The sequence below is a fragment of the Jaculus jaculus genome, chromosome 2, assembly GCF_020740685.1.
Source record: "Jaculus jaculus isolate mJacJac1 chromosome 2, mJacJac1.mat.Y.cur, whole genome shotgun sequence".
Classification (NCBI taxonomy): Eukaryota; Metazoa; Chordata; class Mammalia; order Rodentia; family Dipodidae; genus Jaculus; species Jaculus jaculus.
In genome coordinates, this window is record NC_059103.1 from 138990715 (window position 1) to 139014824 (window position 24110).

Genomic DNA, 24110 nt, shown 5'->3' on the forward strand with positions numbered 1-24110 from the left:
TTAAACTGAGCCCTAGCCCCTCATTCTTAAGTCATTCTAAATTCATTATTGACTCTAATTGATAAATTGCATAACTTTAATCTCTGAGATTCTGGGATTTGTGAGAACTATATATAAAATTAGCATAATATTTTACCTTTACTATTCTAGACTCAATAGCCATAAGAATGTTAATAAAAATGCACATCAAAATTACCTTTTATAACTAGACGTTTTATTTCATATAGTTTTCTAGATTAAAAACAAACTGCTCCATTCCACTGAGAGCCCTCCTCTGTGGGGTTATTATTATTCACTGTGGGGTCAGGAAGGCCTCAGTCAGTCTCCTGGGCAGTGTATCTGTGTGTGGGAGTTGGGGGAGGGAGACCCATACCTCTGGACATTCCTGTCCACTCTGAGGCTTTTGCAATCTTTCTACCCCCTCTTCTTCAATGTTCCCTGAGCCTCTCCAGGCATGTTAGAAGTCTGATTTAGGCCAGGCATGGTGGCACACCCCTTTAATCCCAGCACTCAGGAGGTAGAGGTAGGAGGATTATCATGAGTTCAAGGCCACCCTGAGACTACATAGTGAAGTCCAGATCAGCCTGAGCTTGAGTGAGATCCTACTTAGCAAAAGAAAAAAAAAAATAAATAAATAAATAAAAAGTTTGATTTAGTGTTGAGTTCCCTGTAGACTTTGGATTGCTGTTTGATGCGTTTTGGTGACCATAGTGTCTGTTACTATCTCCCTGGAGCTGGGTGTCTGGCTATCAGTGAGAGCAGCAGTCCTATGTCTCCTGGGCCCCAGCAGATGTAGAGTTGACATGCCTTGCAGTAGGCAGTTGGCTATGTCATATTGATGGATCTTGGATCTCCCCAGTATTCTCTGCCATCTTTAAAAAAATAAAATCCAAAAAACAAAACCAGGGTCTACAACCAAGATTGAGAGCAACTTGGATTAAAGGGGACAAGCACGGCATATACCCATTCTTCCTAGCCAAAAGACAGTGGAGGCTTTTCTCTGGAGCCTATGAATTTCCTCTCCCTAGGGTTCTGCATTGTTTCTCCCACTAGGTGGGTCTCAGATCCTATTTAGAACAGTTGGTTACCCACATAAATTTGGTGCCCCTTTAGCACAGGCGTGTGTACCTCTTGCCCAGCTGTTTGGTTTTGTAGTTTGCAGGATCTCCTGCTTATTCACAATGTTGGTGACCATTATCCCCCAGCAGCTCCCATAACACTTTCCATGAAGATGGCTTCTATCGTACCAACTCATGCTGTATTAGTTTGTGTAACTCTCCCCTCCCTTCCTCCTTCCCGCCTCCGCAGACCCTGCACTCTCTGAATTCTGCACCTCTCCCGACCTGCCAAGCATTTCCTCCTTTCAGCCCTCCCTATTTCCGCTTTCTCCTAGTCTCATATTTGGCATCTTTTTTAAAAAATTATTTATTTATTTATTTGAGAGCGACAGACACAGAGAGAAAGACAGATAGAGGGAGAGAGAGAGAGAATGGGCGCGCCAGGGCTTCCAGCCTCTGCAAACGAACTCCAGATGCGTGCGCCCCCTTGTGCACCTGGATAACGTGGGACCTGGGGAACCGAGCCTCAAACCAGGGTCCTTCGGCTTCACAGGCAAGCGCTTAACCACTAAGCCATCTCTCTAGCCCATATTTGGCATCTTTTAGTCTTATTTTGCAGAGGTATAACAAGGCTCAGGATACCAATAGGCTTCTTATGGTCATGTGAACTTAGTCTGATTCTAGAGTCCCAATTGTTGCTACAATGCTATGCTTATTTCTGTTTTAAAAGCAATTAAATTGCAAATCCTGTTTTGAAAGTTGACACTTGCTTCCAAATAGCTTGCAGTGTCTACTGGATTTGGGGGACAAAAGGTTGATATGGTGACATCAGCCTTTGTTGTTGCATCCAGATTTATTTACTGTAACTTAAAAAAAAACATTTACTTATTTTGAAGGAGAGAGAGGGATTGGGGGAGAGAAGATGGACGCTCTAGGGCCTCCCGCTGCTGCAAATGAACTCCAGACACATGCAGCACTTTGTGCATCTGGCTTTACAAGGATACTGGGAATTGAGCTCATGTCATCATGCTTTGTAGGCAAACACCTTAACTGCTGAGCCATCTCTTCAGCCCCTATTGTAACTTCATATGATCCAGGGCACTCATGAGGACATGGAGAGCCAAAGCAGTGACAAAACTTCAATGCTTTCATAGTAGGGTGAACAAAGAAAGACAGTTGTGGGGAAGTACTTTACTTTGTGGGAAAGCTAAGAGAAGATAAGAGTTACTTTAGCAAGTTCTGTTAGTAAGAAATTCTCTTGGTGGTAAATTCTTATCCTTGATGAAAAGAATAGTCTTATCCTGCTGGCATAGGGAGAACATTGGCTACAAACCACCACATAGGCCTTTTAATTTTTGCTTTCAGAAAGCCAGAGGGACTGGGGATGTTGCTAAGTGTCTTTAGTTCAAAATAATCCTTATGCCAAAGTGGCTAAATTTATGAAACCATATATTTTACTATTTTTAAAAATATTTATTTATTTATTTGACAGAGAAAGAGGGAGGAGAGAGAGAGAAAAAGTGAGAGAGAATGGGTGTGCCAGGGCCTCCAGCCACTGTACATAAACTCCAGACATGTGCTCCCCCTTGTGCATCTAGCTAACAAGGGTCCTGGGGAATCGAACCTTGGTCCTTTTGGCTTTGCAGCCAAATACCAGAACTGCTAAGCCATCCGTCCAGCCCCATATTTTACTATTTTTCATAATGTAGTTATAACAAACTACTTTAAACTGAGAAGTCAGTTATTTAAGTAAATATCTTTAGTTTTTGCAAACTATGTTATAATGTAAAATTATTTATTTACCTTTTTGAAAGAAAATTTTATAAATATTAAGAATATTTTAAAAATACTTTAATTGTAGCTATTGGGGTAATTCAAGGTGGAAAAATGCCCTTGTAATTTTTAATGAGTTTGTATAAAATTAAAATTCTATTCAGCCAGGGTCTTAGTAGTATTACCTCGTATCAAAGCTTTGAGGTAAAAGATAAATTTTATTCCTCATTTTCTATTTTATGGTAAATGCATGCCTTTTACTTATTCCTTCATAACCAGTCACCATATAAAATAAATATACATTTTCTGAGCCACTGGGTTTCTGCAAAAATCATGATGATGACAATTTGTGTTCTATGTTTGTGTTAATAATTATATGAGAAGAAGCCAAGAAACCCTGAAAATAAAAATATAAGGGAAAGCCGGGCATGGTGGTGCAGGTCTTTAATCCCAGCACAGGGGAGGCAGAGGTAGGAGGTTTGCCATGAGTTCTAGGCCACCCTGAGACTACATAGTGAATTCCAGGTCAGCCTGAGCTAGAGTGAGACCTTACCTTGAAAAAAAAAAAACAAACAAAACTATATATACAGATATATGTGTATGTATATATATATATATATATATATACATATATATATATATATATATATATATATGGGAGATCTTTTTATTTTCATAGGGATTCAGAGAAACAATGTAACAGGATATTAAAATATTAAAAATGTTAGAGGAAGATCAGCTAGCAAAATGGGAAAGTAACATTCAGGTCTGAGATACTAGCAGCAACACAAGGGATGTTCAAAGTGTGTGTCGAAACTAGGCCCAGAAGTAGGATGAACTGGCCAATAGTGGATGCGCTGTCCACCTGGAAAGGCTGAATATATGAAGTTTAGTAGAGAAAGTACTAGAATAAGCCAGAGAAACTTTCCTTGTACATGTGCACTGGCTTGTACAGCAGAATAGTAGATGGGCTCAAGATACTCATTAAGTACAGGAAGCAAACATGAGCAACAAGGAGACGGAGATTCCCGGGGTTGGGTTAGGTGTCCTCCAACCAGAGTGTAGTTACTGTCCTATGATGGGGAGGGGAGGGAACTTTAAGAGGTCTACTGAGAAGAAGTTCTGTCATTGGCAGTGTGCTCTTAGAGGCTCCTCCTGCTGCATCCCCCCACCCCATGACGTACTTTTGTGCTATAGTCCAAAGTAACAAAACTGACCAACCATGTGTCGCAGTCTCTAACACTGTGGGCCAAATAATATCTAAGGTATTTTGTCATAGTGACCTAAAACTAACATCTAACATGGTGGTATAGGGGAAGACTAGTATTTTCTTTTTCAACAATGAGTTCTCCATTGAAATAAATCTATGCAACTAAAGACAGATTAACAAGAGAAAAACAAATAGCAGTTGATTAGCATGTATGTTTGTCATATATATGGCGTAATGTACAGGGTGAGTAGCTCTCAAAAAGATGGTTTGGGGGCTGGAGAGATGACTGAATGGTTAAGACAATGCCTGCAAAGCCTGACCACCCAGTACCCATGTGAAGCCAGCTGCACAAAGTGGCGTATGCATCTGGAGTTAATTTGTGGTGGCAGAGGATCCGACTTGCCCATTCTCATTCTTTCTCTCTCTCTCTCTCTCTCTCTTTCTGTCTCTGTCTCTTCCTGCTTGCAAATGAAAAAAGGTGGTTTTGAATTTCAGTTTATAGCCTCTGTAACAAAGAACAGCATGCTTTTAGAGAAGTAGAAGGATAGAAGGACTGCAGGGTAAGCAATTTGTAGGAAAACAAATAAATGGCAGATGAAGGTTAGCCAATAAAGCCAGTAATATTGATTTTTCCGGTCTCAATTCCAGATGGTCGGGGTCTAAAATTGTCTTCAGTGGTTAACCTTCTGTTTCCCCCAGGTGGAAGGGGGAGGAGTGCTTGGGAGTTGCTTTGGGTCTTTGAAAATGCATGTTCTGCTTCTAGGCAGACAGCAGGAGGTTGGAGAGCGTCTTGCCTCCCCTTCTTCCTAATTATCTTCAACTCAATAGTCAGGCATTTCTGCTGATAACATATTCCAGCCCCCCACAATGGGTGAAGGGAGAATGTTTCTTTACACTATAAAACTATCAGCAAATAAAGATAAAGAGCTCTCAGACTGAGCCAGATACCTTGAAAAAAGTTGGGAAGGAAACCAAGAGAAACCTTTTTATCTAAAACTTTATCTAAATAAAGGAGCTAACTCCCCACCCCCAACTTAAAATCAAAACATAATACTATGGACTTTGTAGTTGTTTTCATGTCTTACATTCCCACGTTTTCCATAAATTATGCATTCAGTTTCTCCACTTCTGATTAAGAAATCTTGTATTATAACACAAGGATTGAGTGCCTGCTGAGGAGCCGAAGCACCCCTGTGCATGGAAATGAAGGCTGTGGGCCTCCAGATCCAGGAGACGAGTGTGTGGAGTTGGGTGGTGGTCCTCCTGGATAATGACTAACACAGGCTCCCTTGGAGACCTCTGCTGGTGCAAGCTGGCAGAGGAGATGCTATGGAGGAGTTAGTAGTTCTAAAGTCAAAAGGCATATTTGCATTTCTGGGTTTACTGCTTATTATTTATGTAACTCTGGGGAGAAAAAAAAAACACAAAACTCTTGGCTTCCCCTGTTTCTGCTTTTTACATCTGAAAACGTTTCTCTGGAAGATGAAGTGCGGTGGGTGAGATGCGGAGGTTCAGCCTAAGAGTGCAAGGTGTGTCAAAAGCACGACACTTTCCTGAAGCAGTGTCTTGCTCCAGAAATTTTAGGCACACTGAGGGCTGAAAGCAAGTACGGAGTCATTAGTTTGATAACTGGGACATACTTTCAAATTTACCTGATGGGATTTGATAATCGGCCCTGTGGAAATGTCTGTCTCCAAGTGCAAGCACATCAGGATGGTGGGGAATTTGAACTTCAGTGTCTGACTGTGCGCCATGCTTGCTTTTCCCCAGCCAAGGGCTTTTCTGGAAGGTAGGTTAATCCACTGGTGTCTGGTACAACAGGAACTCCTGACCCTCTTGCAGGTGTCATGCTATTGTGGATGGCTCTAATAATGAGCTAAGAGGTGGGTGCAGCTCATGAACATGTGAGGAATCTTGCAATGAACAAGCCATTACCTTTCCCATCCCCAAATGAGTGCTCTTCAACACAACCAACCTCACTGAATGTCTACTAACTGCTCTGAGGTACTCCTGAAATTCTATTTCTGATAAGCTCTTTTCTTTGAGCATCAGTAATTAAAATTTTTGTGCAATGTTTTCCATGCTTTTCAAAGTAGGAGGGCAATAGGTCTGTAAGTGAATTAATTATTTAAGAAAAAAAAAAGCTGCCTTCAACAGCCTTATGAACATAAGAACAATAAACCTTAAATTTTTTTTTTTAAATCTCTGCTCTAGGGATGTTACAATAAGGTATCTGTCAGAATGACATACAATGAAAACATGTTATATACGTGATGTGGGGGATGACAAGTTAATTGAGAAAGGAACTTTTTTCTTTATATGATATTTCTATGTATAAAGAATTATAGGAATAGTCAAGTTAGAAAAATGAGTTTATAAGTTTTGTAGAAAAATCAATCATGATGTAAAATATTTTTGAAAGTGTTCTACCTCATATATATGTATATATATGATATGCATATGTATGTGTGTATATATATATATATATATATATATATATATATATATATATATATACCATTTTGTTTAAATACCCTTTTAAGCAAGATAATAGCAATAATATTATTGCTTTACTTTACTTTTTTTGATGTCATGATATGGGGGAATTGTCTTAAATGAGTGGCATAAGGTATTTTGAGAAATACATGGTGAGAAGGAAAAACAAAATAAAAAATTATATTTTATGTGGAAGAGGAGGTGGAAATACTGTAAGAGTTACAGGTTGAGTCATCATGCCCAGAGGTATTCCCTCCCTCCAAAATAACTGACTGCTGCTCCCACAATGCATAAACCGTAACCCCATAAAGAATACTTGCAACCCCACTGAGGAGGTTCCCCAGTGGAATGGGGGCAGGGACTAAGGAAAAGAGGGTACCAACACATGATGCATCTATACAAAACATGTTGTTAATAATAATAATAAGAAAACTGCATAAGAAATCAAATTTATCACCAAATAATTGGCTAAATATGTATATATTTTTGTTTTCTATGAGTCAAAGTCTCATTATGTAGCCCAGAAGGGTTCCAGTTTGGCATCCTCCCACCTCAATTTCATGGGCGCTGGGATGACAGAAGTGTGCCGCTATGCATTGTTGACTGATTTAGCTTACAATGTATAATTGAGAAGGGGATGATGCTTGCAGAACCTTATCAGATAATTAATAATTATAATTTGGTATTTTGGAAAATTAAGATATACAACATCATCTTAATTTAATGAGATATTTTAATGATACAAGCTCAAATATACAGCTTTGTATCTTTAATGGGATGTCATTTAGAGTTTCTTTTGAAAATTGTTATGGGAAAAGACAAGTAGACGTGTATTCAAATCCATACCATTAAATAAGTGCAATTATTGTTATTCTGATTATTACTTTATAATAGGAAGAAGGGAGGGTTATAATGAAAGGAGACTGAGATGAGTTGGCTATGGAGCCTGTCATTTGATATTACTCACAGTGCTTTACTTGAAAACAATCTTATCTCATTATCGAGACAGAAGAGAAGAGAAGCAAACATGGATCAATATTATCAGTACTATAGTTCTATGTCCACCATTACCTCAAATCTGTCTAGAGTTTCTGTATCCTGTCTCTTTCATGGACAACATGCTGAGAAATCTACTTTAGAGATGGAGGAACTAACACCAAGGAAATTAAGGAAATGACACATTCCTGGAGCTATTACCTAGTAAAGGTTCATAGCTGCATATAATCCAGGTCTGCTAGCTTCCCAAACCCATTTCTTACCTGTTTGGTTAATTTACACCTGGTTGCTCCTTCTGTCATAGTGAGAAAGGTCTTCCCTTCTGCCTAAACCAACCCAGAGCACTTACCTCCTTCATTTTCTAAGATCTTATATATTTTTTTTCTCTTTCCATATAGTGTGTTCTCTTAAATTAACTTTAAAATACCAGTCATCTTTCCAGGAACACAAATAATCATGAACTATATCTTGCTCAGAACTTCATTTCTGTTACATTTATTTATTTATTTGAGAGAGAAAGGGGGGGGGTGGAATTGGTGTGCCAAGGCCTCCAGCCACTGCGAAGAAACTCCATACACATTTGCATTTTGTACACCTGGCTTTACATGGGTACTGGGGACTCAAACCTAGTTCCTTGAGCTTTGCAGGCAAGTACTTTAATTGCTGAGCCGTTTCCCTAGCCCCTCAATCACATTTTGCTTTTGTGAATTGAGATATTTAACCACTCTGCCACTTAATTTTCTTAATGATGAACAAGGAATTTTGGAGTTGTTGTATGTACTAATAAAATTCTTGGATTTCAAAAAAAAATATATCTAATATGGGCGTGGTGTCACACACACACCTTAATCTTAGCACTCAAGAGGTTGAGATAGGAAGATTGCTGTAAATTTGAGGCCATCCTGAGACTACAGAGTGAATTTCAGGTCACCCTGGAATAAAATAAGACCCTATCTTGAAAAGTAGAAAAACCTAAAAGAAAAAAAGTATATTTCTTGTTTTTGTCTACATTTGTTGACTTCATATTAATATTCATTTTTGACATTCTGTATTTTTCTTGGTATACTTTGTAGTAAAATTGAATTTTAGATCACTTTTAATTACTTATTATGGGAATTGCACTTATAATTGAATCATAGTTCTTTAAGGATCTGTATAAGACTTTATCAAACAAAAGCTTTTGTTTATCTGTACTTATCTCTTATTAACTATCCCCATAACTCATGGATAGATAATTAGCTTTGCTAAAACAAGGAAATATTTCAAAATCAGTATATAAGAAAGTTTCAATTTTAAATTGCATTACTGAATAAGAACCAGTATTCTCAGGATGCATTTTCAATAACAAAATTGGGTGTTAAAATGGATTATGAAATAAGTGAAAAAAGTAACGTTGATATCAATACCACAATGCATTATACTTTAATAAGCCTGTATTTTCAGAGAAGTCATTGGTACTTTTGCTTTTATTAGTAATTTTTTTCAGAATTTTTAACACAATTGTCTATCATTTCATAATCAGAAATTCTGTTACATCTGAATCATAACATGTATAAGTTGGAATACATGATGAAAATTAGGACAAAATAACCCATGACTTGAAATGTGAATAAAACTAAAATTAAGGAATATTTTAGACCACTTGGAAATGCTTACTGATCAGTCATGTTTGGTTTCCATTACAAACCATTTTTAGTTTCCCATGGTAGAAGACAGAGAAAACTGTTTAACTATAAACAAGTTGTACGACCATTTCAAGATGCCAACTGAGGCGTTCTTCAGCAAAAGTAGTCTAGACTATGATAGTTAAACGTTAAGACACTAGTATTTATGTTCATGGGATGTATTTCTTCTAAAAGACCATGCCAAAAGATGAGTCACCCTAATATCTGTATGTCTGATGGGCTCTTGCTTGTCCAATTACACAGACACTTCTATGAAGAATGTTGAAAGTATTGTTGTTAGGAGACAAACCTTAGTCAAGCCATTAGAGCCTCTTCCAGGACTCCACATGCTGAACTTTCCCTAAACCCATCTTCTTTCCAGATCATCAACTTAGGAAAATTCAGGATTCTGTCCAAATGCTCATAAGTAAGGCAATTTAATATTGTCATTAAAAATGATTTCTTATCCAAGTTTGCATTTACTGTGCAGGGTTATGTTACACACCAACTTAAATAGGTCAAGCTTCTTACTCTACAACAAAGCTAAAGCCTAGAAAATTTATGTGAAACTCAAGATTAATGCTAAAATAAGATTTCTGTGAATAGTAAATGTCTGTTTCCTGCATGAGTTCATCAGTGCTGTTTAAACACAGGAGAAAAATAGGCCCAATTGTTCGTCTATTCCACTACCACATGTAGAGTATTATGCAGCACTGTGCATTCGGACAATAGCACAGATTTCTTGGTTAGATGACAACCATATATTGTGCAACCAGAATTAACATATTTTCTCTGAGTTTATACTTCACTCTGAAGCTAGTATAAGCAGACTGGTGTTTTTTTCTATCTTTTATTTATCATCAATCTATCATCTTTAAAAATTGTTTTTTGTTTGTTTTTCTTTATTTATTTGAGAGTGACAGACAGCAAGAAAGAGAGACAGACAGAGAGACGGACAGACAGACAGACAGAGAGGGGGAGAGAGAGAGAAAGAGAGTGAGTATCCTCCAGGAGATTCCAAGGCACACCCAAATTTGAAAATCATCATTGCACACTAAGTTCCACTCCAGGGATGACTGCAATGCACATACATAGGCTCACTTTGATAGAAACTTCTAACGATGTGAAATATGGTTGAAAATGCAGGTGAATGAATGTTTTTCAAGAATGCATTCTAATTCCACAGTCCTGACTGTCTCTGCTTGCTGCTTTCTCCCTGGGTTCCTGGGGGTCAGAGCATCTTGCCATTCTGTGACAATCTTTTCTCATGGTTGCCTCAGGTTTCAGGAAGTTTGGACTATCTCCAGGGTTGTCTTTTGTATGTGCCTCCGTCTGTGGCCCACACACTGGTCCTATCTTCCTGAAATGTCTGCTGAGCAGAAGTCCTGATCCAAGGCTCATCTTCGGAACCTTGTTTCATGTTGACATATGTTTTGATTTGATTTGAGGTAACGCAGAAGACACTAACATTCATTACCCACATATTTTTTTTTCCTCAGAATTGATTTTAAATTTCTTAAGCCTCCATCAGGAAAATAATTAGCAGCTCAGATAAGAGGTGTCCATGGCAACTAAGTACTTGCCATCTTATGTATATGAGAAACCTATAAATTTGGTTGGACAGTTACAGACCCATATCTCATTGTGAGGAGATAGGAAGTTAAAAGGAAAATGTAACAGGAAAAAGCATGGGTTTTATCTCTGTGTTACCATTAATCACTTTGTTTTAGAGGTTAACATTCTGAGGTTCTTGCAAATTTTATAAGCAGATTTGAAGGAGAGCTCTGTAGGTAGCTGCATTCTGCTTCCAGGGAAAGTGCTTTTTTTGGGGGGGGTGTTGAGGTAGGGGCTCACTGTAGCTCCGGCTGACCTGGAATTCACTCTGTAGTCTCAGGGTGTCCTTGAACTCATGGTGATCCTCCTACCTCTGCCTCCCAAGTGCTGGGAATAAAGGCATGTGCCATGGTGCCAGGCTTGAAAGTGCTTTATTTTGATGCAATTGACCAAGGACAAGAATTGAGTCACAGCAACAGTGTCCACAGATGGACTCTTGAGGAAGATTTTAAAGTAAATGTACAAAAGCAAGAAATGGAAACTACTTGCTGTTGGGAAATATTCTTTGGCCAAGGAGATCATGGGAGTAGAACTATGTATAGAGTATAAGAATGCAACTTGCTGAGCGTGGTGGTGCATGCCTTTAATCCCAGCACTCGGGAGGCAGAGGTAGGAGGATTGCCGTGAGTTCGAGGGCACCCTGAGACTCCATAGTGAATTCCAGGTCAGCCTAGGCTAAAGACCCTACCTCGAAACCCCCCCCCCAAAAAAAAAGTGACTAAGAGGATCAGAGAGACAGTACCAACCAACAGGCCCCAGTCAAGTGAAACCAAGCAAAGCATTCCCAGAAGTGTGAGGCTGACATGAGCAAGGAGAAAGGAAAGCTCCAAGATGGAGGCATAGGTTAGGAAAAGAGATTGGGAAGAAGAATATCCATGAATCCATGGAGAACTGTGACATAGAGGAGAGAGGCAAAGTTCCATATAGCAGCAGTGATATTTTTTAATAGGGTAGGACAGGATGAGTTTGGCTATATGTCATGTGAATTTGGTAGTTACTGTAAAGTCACAGATTTAGTTAATATGCAAGAACTGGTTGGTCTGGAGAATCTCATGCTGGTTTCTGGCTTCAGGAGTCTAGTGTGATCATTGGGCTGATGTTGCAAGTGCACATAGACTGCATGCTAGCTTATCAGCTCAGGACATGGGGTAGGGCTGTGCTAAGCATTTTTTTTTTTAATCTTGATAGCAATTTTAATTTTTTAAATTACTTCAAGATTGTATAAAGAAAAGTTCTTAATTTTCCTCCAAAAAATAGATCTGGAGAAGTTTGCTGGAATCCTACAAGGGCAGATTAACATTTAGAGCGAGATTTAGAGATAATCCAATGGCAGCTGTCATGAAAGAGGCTTTGTGAATTTAAAGTAAGCCTTTGAAGAGAAGGAAATGCAGTCTTCTAACTCAGAAGAAAATGGTTCAAACATTTTTGAAACTAAAGCTACTTAATGTGATTTGATTTAATTTACATCCCTTGGCTTAATTTACATTTATCTGGAATGATTTTTCAATAGATGAGAGAATTATAATATACAAAATAGATGAATTAAATTGTGTTTTATATCCTGGTGTTGTTCTTTGCTAAGATTTTGGAATCCAAAGAGGGCAACTATACCCAACAACTCCGAAGAATTGTTCATCATCCCCACATGGGTATCCAGCTGCTTCTCTGAACCTCTCTGCCTACGTGTCTATAATGCATGTTAGTCTTGCCATGTCCTAAACTAAATTCTGCTGAATCCTCATCAAATTTCTCTTGGTTTACCTTATCTTGGAAATGGCCATGTGGTCAATTCAGTGACTCAGGCCAAAGAATGGTGATAGATTTTCCCCCATGTGTATTTCTCTTGTTTGCTTAGTCATCCTCTCCTGTTCATATGCTCTCCTTAATGATGGGAATTACTTCAGCTTTGCCTGCTCCCTGTCTCCAGCTCCCAGAACATTGTGGATAGCACAGGCACACCCCACAAGCCCCTCATGCAATGCTTTTACTCTTCTACTTCTGGGTTACTGCTGAATATTTCCAGATAGTCTCATAGATTTCACCACTTCAATGATAAAACAGTGTGTGTGTGTGTGGGGGGGGATGGGGGTGTTTTACAGAGTTTTTTTTTTATCATATTACATATATAAACCAAAAACATTCAGAGCTTCCTCCTATATTAAGTTCAGTTTCTCTTGTTGGGTTTATAAGACCTCATTTTATCAGATCTATTATTCCTTGATCTCGCTGAAGACATCACATATGCTTAGTAACCCTTTCCTTTCCCCCTTTTCTCTTTTCTCTTTCCTTTTCCCCTCCCTTCCACTTTTCTCTCTTCTCCATTGCTTTCAATTTTCCCTTCCTTCCCTCTTCCCTTCCCTTCCCTCCCCTTTCATTCTCTTCCCTCCCCTCCCCTCCCTTCCCTTCTCCTCCCCTCCTCTACCTTTCTCTTCCCTTCAAAGAGGCTTCTTTTTCTAGCCCGAGTCCTGTCTATGATTTTGCTCTTCTTCTTGGAAACTCTCTTTTCCTTTACCTTCTGAAATCTTTGGATTATTGAAAACCCTATTCAAACCCTATCTATTCCATTAAAGCTTCTCTAGTAGCAGATCATAATACATTTCTTTTATTTATTTATTTATTTATTTAATTTGATTTATTAGTTTTCTTTTCATCAAATACAGGCAGTTTGGTACCATTGTTTAGGCTCATCTATGATCTACCCCCTCCCATTAGACCCTCCTTGTTGATGTAAATGGGTCGTGCATTGTGGAGTTAGTCCACAGTTATTGGTATGCTAAATGTGTCGGCAAATCATGACCCAACATGTGACTCTGACATTCCTTCCGCCCCCTCTTCCGCAAACTTTCCCTGAGCCATGTTGGGTTCATTTTTGGTCTGCTTCAGTGCTGAGGTGTTGGGGGCCTCTGAGGCTCTGGCTCTCTGATTTGGTAGGAGTTGATTTTTATCTGCGTTGATATTTCTATGAATTTTCATATGGGTTAGAAATCTTATTTTTGTATTAGACAGTTTTAAGTTATTAAATTCCAAAGAAACACTTGGTTGATATACTCTTGTTAGATACTGCTCCCTTCTACAGAATATTTAGGCAAGATTAAAAAAATACATAACATTTATATGATAACATACAGAAAGGTGATCATTTATTATTGTAGATTCTTAACCTTTCTAAAATAACATTAAAAACAATAATTTGTTTGCTTGAATCTTCTTTGCCACATTACATGGTTTAGTGGGATTGACACTCAATACTGTAGATTGTTGTTTCTATGGTAAGTATCATAACCAAGGTGTGTGCATGTTGGGCAAGCACCCTATCGCAAAGCTAAACCACCAACCAGCCAATACCAGGAATTTAAGAAAAATAAATATAATATGATACTTTGTTAGATGTTCTGGATTCTTTTTTTCAAGGAGAAAGCCAAATCACCCTCACTATTCTCCCACTCTTCCACACCCCTTCCTCACAGTAGCTGCCAGTACTGGGTTTCATTGATCCTTTTTGATGAGTGCTTGGCTTCTCCTCAGCCCTGTTTCCATTTCCTTATCTTTTCCAGTGTGGTCTAGCAGATTTGGGGACATTACCAAGCCTTCAAACATGGGCATAATTACCAACTCCCTAAGTGGGCTCTGGCCTTTCCTTGTCTGCTCTTCATTGCTCATGTCTATGTCTCACAAAACCCAGGGAAGGATGATCTTGGAAGGTGCCAGTCACTATCACACCTCTGTCATGGGCACAGTCATTCCAGTTGACGTGTCATCCATTGCCTTGTTCTTTATCAAGACTGAGTCTGTGAACAGGCAGCACAATTGGGATGCTTATTTTCTAATATTTATAATATTCTTTCATCTTGCTGGGTCTCATTGGTTACTATAAAATTAGATCTGACTCATTGTTGTAAATGCAAACATAGTTACCACCTTCATCTGACCCATTGTGAACATTGCTTGTCTAACCTCTTGTTGATCTGCTACAAGTGGCGGCAACTAGCTTTATGAGGGCTCAACTTTCAGCACCTCGCTCCATTCTGGTACCTGGCACATCATATTTCTTGTCCAAGGACAACAAATGAGGACCATTCAATAATAGTGTCTGTGCAAATCAGTGTTGGTGCCCAAGAGTCACCTGTGACCAAGTATCTGTGAACTAATACTTTGTCCTTTCCTCACTCAAGTAGGCACGTCTCATGAGACATCTCAGATGTTTCTGTGGGATTGAATAGACACCATTTATATAGGGGTTGACTCAGAAATCCATCATTGCATTGGTTTTCATTCTTTCACTTTTTATTTGCTGTCTTTTAGAATATATGAGCACTTTACAAGAGCCTTTGTCTCATCCCCTGCATTAGGGTGAACGAGGCAAAGAATGACTTAACTCTAAATAGATGTCACATGATTTTAACATTTCTCAAGGGAATATTATAACTACACTCTAGTAGTCTGTAGAAAGATCCCCACATGTCAGCTACACATATCTTTCCTTCATCTCCAAAGTGAAAAAAAATATCTTAGAAATGTCTTTTAGAGCACACAATGTATCAAATTCAATGTAAGCCAGAGTTTAGGAACAGAATAATTTCCTTTGTTGACAAACAGAGTCATCTAAATAAACACCTAAACTACAGTAATATAAGAACTATAGTTAAGATTTACACAGATGTGGAGACTATTAGAAGAAAAGCTTTTAAGAGAGGGGAAGAAAAACTAGAAGTTGGCTGTACAATTAAAGAGGAGGTACTTGCTGCCAGAGATAATAGTAGAGTGACACAGAAGCTTAAAACAAAATATCTTCCCAAAGGTAAAACAGTTTGGGGATCTGGACTATAAAATCCCCAGTGGAATATCCAAGAAAATGAGTTTTCAGACAGAGGTAAGTATTGTCCAGTACAGGGACTCATATGACTTGCTAAGGAAACATCATTCATCTTGCCGGCATGAGAAGCCAATACAAATGAGTGTTCTGAAATCCTTTGAATCAAAGATTATTTTGAGAAACTAGCTAAAATTATTCTCTCTCTCTTTCTCTGTCTTTCCAAAAAGAAAGTCACAAACATTCAAAACTTTTCATCTTATTCATTATGAATTATCATAATTTACATAAAGTCTGTCCACAGAACCATAAAAATGCTAACATTAAGGTTCCACTGGTAGCCATATGCAAAGTAGAATTTCAGAGTGCAAGTTTCTAAGTATGGTTTTTTTTTTTTTTTTTTTTTTTTTTGAGGTAGGGTCTCACTGTAACCCAGGCTGACCTGGAATTCACTATGGAGTCTCAGGGTGGCCTCGAATTCATGGCAATCCTTCCACCTCTGCCTCCCGAGTGCTGGGATTAAAGGCGTGAGCCACCACACCCAGCTAAGTATGGTTTTTGAATGAAGAATATTTCAGGAGTTTGGCTAGAAGGAGAATGCATAAGAAAGGGCAGCAGCTATGCTTCAGATAATTATGGGAATGTGTGTGTGTGTGTGTGTGGTGTGTAAGTGTGTTTAATGCTAAAAGAAAAATAAGGCTGTTTATACCTTGTAGAAAATGATAGCAAGATTGCATAGAATAAGGACAATGGTGAGATGGAAATGGAGAAGATAGATTGAGGACCAAGACAGAGGTGACACAATGGACCCAATCCCCAGCCCAGTGGATAGACTCACACTCTGTGAGTCAGAAAAGTGGAAAATACAGTCAGAGTGAAGATAATTATGAGGCTGGTACACAAGGGAAAATTGAAGGTCTTTAGTCCTGGTTTTTTTTTTTTTTTTTTTTTTTTTGAGTGATGATATACAAAAGAGGTGGAAATTTTGAAAAGACCTTGAAAGATGTGGAAGAGAGAAAACCAAGAAGCCCAAGTTTAAATTTGTAAGATATTGATTTGTGTTTACAAGAATGTACAGTGTCTTGACATCTTCCATATTGATTAGCTATAACACATGTACAAAACACTAATGAGTGTGGACTTGGGGTCTGGTGCACAGAAATGATGAGACAGTGCTAAGGAGCTGAGCATACAGTGAGTCCTGGCTGAGTATGGAAGCATGAGCGTCAGGAAAAGCTGAATTCCTCCGAGGGAACAGAGGACTTGGATTATAATTAAATTGGTTGAAAAGAAAGAGTTAAGATTGGGATTGTTAAAGAGCCCCAAGTATGTAAGTTGGTTTAAAATACTGGACTTGTTGATTTCTGCCAAGGATTGTTTCTGAGTTTTAGTGGGAACTTGAATATATGAGCATCTTACAAGTTGATCGTATTCCTATTGCATTATTTTCTTATGAGTTTTCTGTTCTTGGGTTAGGCAGATGAAGCAGAAGAGCAGACTTCCAGCTGTGAGGAAAGAAGACATGTTGAGGTTAACAAGTAATATGCACATGAACACTACCACACTTCAGATAATGGTGACCCCAGGGTAGAAGGGAACTGTGGACCTAGAGAAACCTTTATATTCCGAGAAAAGAAAGGTTGATACATATAATTCTGGGTTATCTGGACTGAGGGAACCAAAACTTACTTTAGAGAGGAGTGATGTAATAAGTATTTTTTTCTCTTCTTTTTGGTATTGGCTATTAAACATGCGGCCTTGTGCATGCTAAACATGTGCTCTGCCATTGGCTTTAAGGCCTGCCCCAGGACAAGCATATTCTTCAAGAAGAATTTCACTATGAAAAGGGAGTGCAGTAAGGATCCTATTGAGAGGTTGAAAATATAAGAAAATGTGTTTAATATGGAAGAGTGCCTTTAGAAAGCAAATAGCAAAAGGTTGGGGTATGAGTAAGTCTTGTGGTTTAAAAAAATTAACTTTTTAATGACTATGTTTCCCGGACTTCCCCACACAACCCTTGTTTATGTAGCACCGATTAACCTCTACAGAAGTAGTTCTGTGTGGATTATAGGTTGGAAAATATTGGCAGAACAGTCAAGGATAGCATTCCCCAATGGAATTAGTGCCAAGTCACGGTAAATACAACTCTTGGGTATCTGAGTGACAGTATTTGGACAAAGATGAGCCAGTCTCAAGGATACCCAGTTTGCTGGGATTTACTCATGGCCATTTCTGTTTTCAACACAGCAAGATTGAGAACTCTGAGATCAAGGATAATTATAATTACTTTTCATACATACATTTGGCCTACTACTTGATCATATTAAATGCTAAATAAATAATTTTCTCTACTGATTTATGCAATGAGAAAAAAATTACAACAGACCTTTTTTTTAAAAAAAACAAACAGTTTTTTGAGGGTTGGAAAGATGACTTAGTGGTTAAAGTGTTGGCCTGCAAAGCCAAAGGATCCCAGTTCGATTCTAGGACCCACATTAGCCAGATGCACAAGGGGGCACATGCATCTGGAGTTTGTTTGCAGTGGCTGGAGGCCCTGGCATGCCCATTCTCTCTCTCTCTCTCTCTTTCTCTCTGCCTTTTTCTTTCTCTCAAATAAATAAATAAATAAGATATATTTTAAAAAAGTTTTTTGAGACATGGTATTACTATGAAGCCCAGATTGGTCTTGGATTTATATAATTGTCTTATGTCTACATTCAAAGTGCTGGGATTACAGACATGCACTTACTTCAATGTGACAGTTTTTTTTTTTTAATTATTAGTATACAAAGAATTAAGTTTCATTATGTTGTAATCAAACACATTTCATTTTGTTTCCATCCCCCCTTTCTTTTATGCTTCCCCCAATAGCCTCCTTTCCACTTCCATGGTACAAGTTTCCTAGTGTCCTCCCTCCTTTGCCCCATCTTGTCACCTCTTCCTCCCTTGTAGTCTCCACTCTCAACTCATTGTCTGAACTCACTCTCTTGTCCTCTTGTGTACTTATAGAAAACATTAAAACTTAATATCTACCTTTGAGAGAAAACATGTGATTTCTGTCTTTCTGGATTATCTCACTTGGAATCTTTTCCAATGCCATCTAGTTTTTCCTCTGCAAGTTTCTTTTTTCTTTAGAGCTGAATGGAATTCCATTGGGTTTAGGTACCCCATTTTCATTATCCAGTCCTCAGTTGATCTGCATCGAAATTCATTCTGTTTCCTAGCTATTGTGTGTATAGCAGCAGAGAACATGCCGGTATCTCTGTGGTAGGATATCGAATCCTTTGGAAACATGCCCAGGAGCACTATAGCTGGGTCATCTGGTAGTTCACTGTTAGCTATCTCAGTTATTTCCATCATAGCTGCACCAGCTTACACTCCCACCGACAATGACTACTAAGGATTCACCTTGCTCCTGGCCAGCATTTGTTGTCATTGGTATTCTTGATGGGGTGACTGGGTGAGATGAAATCATGAAGTAGTTTGAATTTGCATTTCCCTGCTTGCTGAGGATATTGAACATTTGTAGTATTTATTCACCTTTTATGCTGCTTCTTTTCTGAACTGTCTCTTGTTTCAGTGGCCCATTTAATTATTGGCAGTTTGAGGTTTTGCTTGGTGCTTAATTTTTGTAGTTCTGTACATATTCTAGATATCAGCCCCTATGTGAGGAATAGCTGGTGAAGATTTCCTCCCATTCTGTAGCCCTTCTGTTTACTATGCTGATAATTTCCTTTGTTGGGAAGAAACTTTATAATTTCATTTTTCCCAATGTGTTGATTTCTGAAACTATTTCCTGTGCTACTACTAGAGTTTTGTTTGCAGAGTTATTACCTACATTTATAACTTCCAGTGTGTTGCCTATGTTTTTCTCTAATATTTTCAGTATTTCTCATTTTATGTTTTAGTATGTGATACATGGGCTGAAGAGATGGCATAACGGTGAAGTTGCTTGCCTGCAAAGCCTAAGGACCCAGGTTTGATTCCCAGGACCCATGTAAGCCAGATGCACAAGGTAGTGCATGTGTCTGGAGTTCATATGCAGTGACTGGAGGCCCTGGCATGCCCATTTTCCCTCTTTCTGTTGCAGCCAAGTTCTCATTGCTGGTAGAAATCACACAACCAAGAGCAGCTTGTGGGAAAAAGAGGTTTATTTTGGCTTACAGGCTGGAGGAGAAGCTCCATCATGGCAGGGGAAAACAATGGCATGAACAGAGGGTGGACATCACCCTGTGGCCAACATAAGGTAGACAATAGCAATGGGAGAGTGTGCCAAACATGAACAAGGGCACACTGGCTATAATACCCATAGCCTACCCCCAACAATATACCCACTCCAGAGGCATTATTTTTCAAATATTCATTAGCTGGGAACCTAGCATTCAGAACACCTAAGTTTACGGGGGATACCTGAATCAAATCACCACATTCCACCCCTGGGCCCCATAAACTGATATCCATATGTGATGTAATATACAATGCATTCAGTCTAACTTTCAAAGTCCCCATAGTTTTTATTCAATCCCAATGATATTCAAACATTCCTGTAGCCTAAGATCTTTTAACTGAGCCATTATACCAAAAAATCCACCCCCAGACCCAAAATGGCACAGAATAAACATTCACACTGCAAAAGATGGCACTGGGAATAGCAAAGAAATATTCAACCAATATAGGATTTAAAGCAACCAGGAGAAACATATATGTAGCTTCAAGTCCATCAACTCTAGTCAGTGACAAGTTTCTAAGTGTGATTATTCTAACCAGCAAGAAGTCTCTGTAGTTCCAATTCTGCCTCTCCAGCTAGGCTACTCTCAGTCCTGGAAAGTTTCATCTGGGCCTAGCAGCTCTCCTTGACAGCCATCTCATGGTCCCAACTTCTCCACTGGGTCTCCACTGCAACCCACCGTTCATCCTCATGGCCCTATAGGGTCTCCATGCAGGCATCCATCAAACTTGCTTCATACTGTCCATGACCATTTCCAAAACAGAAGACTGCATTGCAAACTGAATGACCCTCTCTTCCCTGCATTTCTTCTTCTCTGTAATGCGAGATAGGGTGCCAATTTGTTAATCTTGGGTAGGGGGGTGGGTAAAGCAGACATTGAAGTACAGGACACTCCTTGAGCACTCAGGCTCCTTCAAAAGAGTTACATTCTTCCTGTTGCTCCAGTGCAGGTCAGCTTGCCCAATATCAAAGGTTGCATTCTCTCAATTGCAGCTGAACAGGCAGCAGTTCACCCAAATATATATATTTTTTCTGTGCCATATCCCTTTGCTCATACCAGTTCATTTCTATGTAAAACAACCCTGCAACTTCCTAGGATACAGGCATAACAGCAAACTTCTCACACAAACAGCTAGCCCAGTCCAAGCAAAGCTCTTTCTCACCCTCATAAGCCAAACCTCATGGTCCATAGTTCTTACTGCATTCAGGTCTTTCAACTCTGACCAGAATAGTCCATCAAGGTCTACTTACAGCACTGTAAGGTGTCTCTTTGGAAAAGGTTTCAAATCCTTCCACATTCCTTTTGAAAATCAACTCCAAAAAGCCAAAGCCACATAATCATTTGTCTAGTAGCAACCTTACTCCTGGTACCATTTTATTGTTGCAGTCAGGTTTTCATTGCTTGTAGAAATCACACAACCAAGAGAAGCTTGTGGGGGAAAAGGCTTATTTTGGCTTATAGGCTCGAGGGGAAGCTCCATGATGTCAGGAAAACGATGCTATAAGCAAAGGTAGACATCACCCCCTGGCCAACATAAGGTGGACAATAGGAACAGGAGAGTGTGTCAAACACTGACAAGGGGACACTGGACATAATAGCCATTAGCCCCGAATGTAGACTCTTTTGACGGGGCCTGAGTCCTTAAATAGTGTCCTGTTTTTCAAAGTCTGCTTCATTTTCCCCTGGATTAACAAATTGGCACCCTACCTGGAATTGTGGAGTATAAGAAATGCAAGAAAGAGAGGGTCATTAAGTCTGCAACACAGTTTTGTGTTTTGGAAATGGTGATGGGCAGTGTCAGTCAGGTTTGCTCAATGCCTGCATGGAGACCCAATGGAGCCATGAGAATGAACTGTTGATTGCAGTGAAGACCCAGTGGAGATGTTGGGACCATGAGATGTCTGCTAAGGAAAGCTGTCAGCCTCCACCCAGATGAAGTTTTTCAGGACTGTGAGTAGCCTAGATGGAGGGGTGGAATTGAAACTCCCAGAGACTTGTTGCTGGTTAGAATTATTGGACTTGGAGACTTTTCACTGACTTAGTTGACTGAGTTCTTGGACTTGAAACTAGAATTAGATGTTTGTCCTGTTTAAATCATGTATTGCTTGAATATTTCTTTGCTATGCCCAATGCCATCTTTGGCAGCGTGAATGTTTATTCTGTGCCATTTTGGAGCTTGGGGGGATTTTTTGGTACTATGGCTTAGTTAAAAGATCTTCGACTATGCAAAAGCATGAACATCATCGGAATTGATAAAAACTATGGGGACTTTTAAAGCTGGACTGAATGTATTGTATTTTACAACATGTATGGATATCAGTTTATGGGGGCTAGGGGCAGTATGTGGAGGTTTGATTAAGGTGTCCTCCATAAATTTAGATGTTCTAGATACTAGTTCTCCCAGTTGATGGTAACTGGAAATTAAAGCTTCCTGGAGGGAGTGAATTGTTGGGGGTGAGCTTATGGGTATTATAGCCAGTTAAACCAAGCCAGTTTTTGGCACACTCTCTTGTTGCTATTGTCCACCTTATGTTGACCAGGGGATGATGTCCACCTCTGCTCATGCCATCATTTTCCCTGCCATTGTGGAGTGTTCCCTTGAGCCTGTAAACCAAAATAAATCTCTATTTTCCCATAAGCTGCTCTTGGTTGGGTGATTTCCATCAGCCATGTGAACCTGACTGCAGCACTCTCTATCTGCCCCTACTCTGTTCCTCTTTCAAATAAATAATTAAAATATTGAACAAGTGTTTGATCCATTTTGAAGAGGTCTTTGTACAGAATGAGAAATGTGGTTCGAATTTAATTTTCATGCATACAGGTATATGCTAGCACCAGCTGTTGAATGTGCTATCTTTTTTTCAGTGTGTTTTTTTGGCACCTTTGTTGAAAATTAGGTGACTGTAGATATAGGGGTTTATTTTGGGCTCCTCTCTTCTATTTCATAGGTCTATGTGTTTTTGTGTCAGTACCAGTCTGTCTTTGCCCTTATTGCTTTGTCATGTAATGTTAGGTTAAGAATTGTGACACATTTAGCATTGTTACTTGGCTATGTGTGGTTATTTGTGTTTCCATGTGCACTGTTGGACTGCTTTTTTCTAGTTCTGAGAATAATGTGATTGGAATTTGAGCTGAAAATTGTAATTATCTATAAGTTTGTTTTGGTAGTACAGCCATTTTTATAATATTTATTCTACCAATCCAGAAAGATGGAAAGTCTCTCTAATGTCTGATATCTTTTATTCATTTTGTTTTCATTTCTTAAAGTTTTAGTTCTAGAGGTCTTTCACATCCTTTGTAAGGCATATTCCTAAAATTTTTAAAATTTTTTTAGAGTTATTGTGAATGGGATATTTTTCCTAATCTCTTCCTCAGCAAGTTCCTTGTTAGAATATATGAAAATTACTAATCTTTATATATTAATTTTGTATCCTGAATCTTTGCTAAAGTGTTCATTGAATCTAAAAATTTTCTGGTAGAGCCTATATAATCACTTAAGTTTAGAATACTGTCATCTGCAAATAGGAGAGTTTGGTTTCTTCCTTTCTTATTTTCCTCCCTTTTATATCTTTCTCTTATTACTCTAGCTAAGACTTTGAGAAGTATATTAAATAAGAATAGTGATAATGGGCATTCTTGTCTCATTCCAGATTTTAGAGGAAATGTTTGCATATTTTCCCTACTCAGTATAATGTTAGGTATGGCTTTGTCATACATAACTTCATTATTTTGAGGTACATTCCATCCATTCCATTTTTTCTCCAGAACTTTCATCATGAAGTCATGTTGAACTTCTCTAAGTGCCTTTTCCACATGTACTGAGATGGCCACATGATTTTTGTTCTTCAGTTTATTTATATGGTGAATTATGTTTATTGATTTGAAAAATATGGAATGCCTAATGAGTTTGCCTAATATCCTTATGCAGGAAACATGCTAATCTCTGTACTGTTCTGGTTTTAATATATATGCTTCTAAGGGAGCATACAACATAGTTTTCATGTCTTGATTCTTTTGATCTTTGTTAATAATTCATTTTCTTTTTATTATTTTATCCAAATACCAAATACATAAATGTGTTAATATATAAATTAAAATGTGAATTTTTATGCCTTTCAATATGTCAGGTGCCATGTACTTTTCTCTGATTATATATTTTTATTTATAAGCAAAAAGGCATATATAGAGACTATAGAGACTATGAATTGGCATGCCAGGGCCTCTAGCTTCTGCAGCTGAACTCCAGATGCATGCACTACT

The 24110-nt window shown here is 38.7% G+C and overlaps 1 protein-coding gene and 1 non-coding gene across 10 annotated transcripts in view; one reads left to right on the forward strand and one right to left on the reverse strand.

Annotated features, from left to right (window-relative positions):
- The window catches only part of C2H8orf34 (chromosome 2 C8orf34 homolog), a 420783-nt gene that overhangs the window by 292882 nt on the left and 103791 nt on the right, over positions 1 to 24110 (forward strand). The gene's annotated exons all lie outside the window — the stretch shown is intronic.
- On the reverse strand, positions 23734 to 23836 carry LOC123459059. Its single transcript, XR_006635988.1, has one exon. It is a non-coding gene; the product is annotated as a U6 spliceosomal RNA (small nuclear RNA).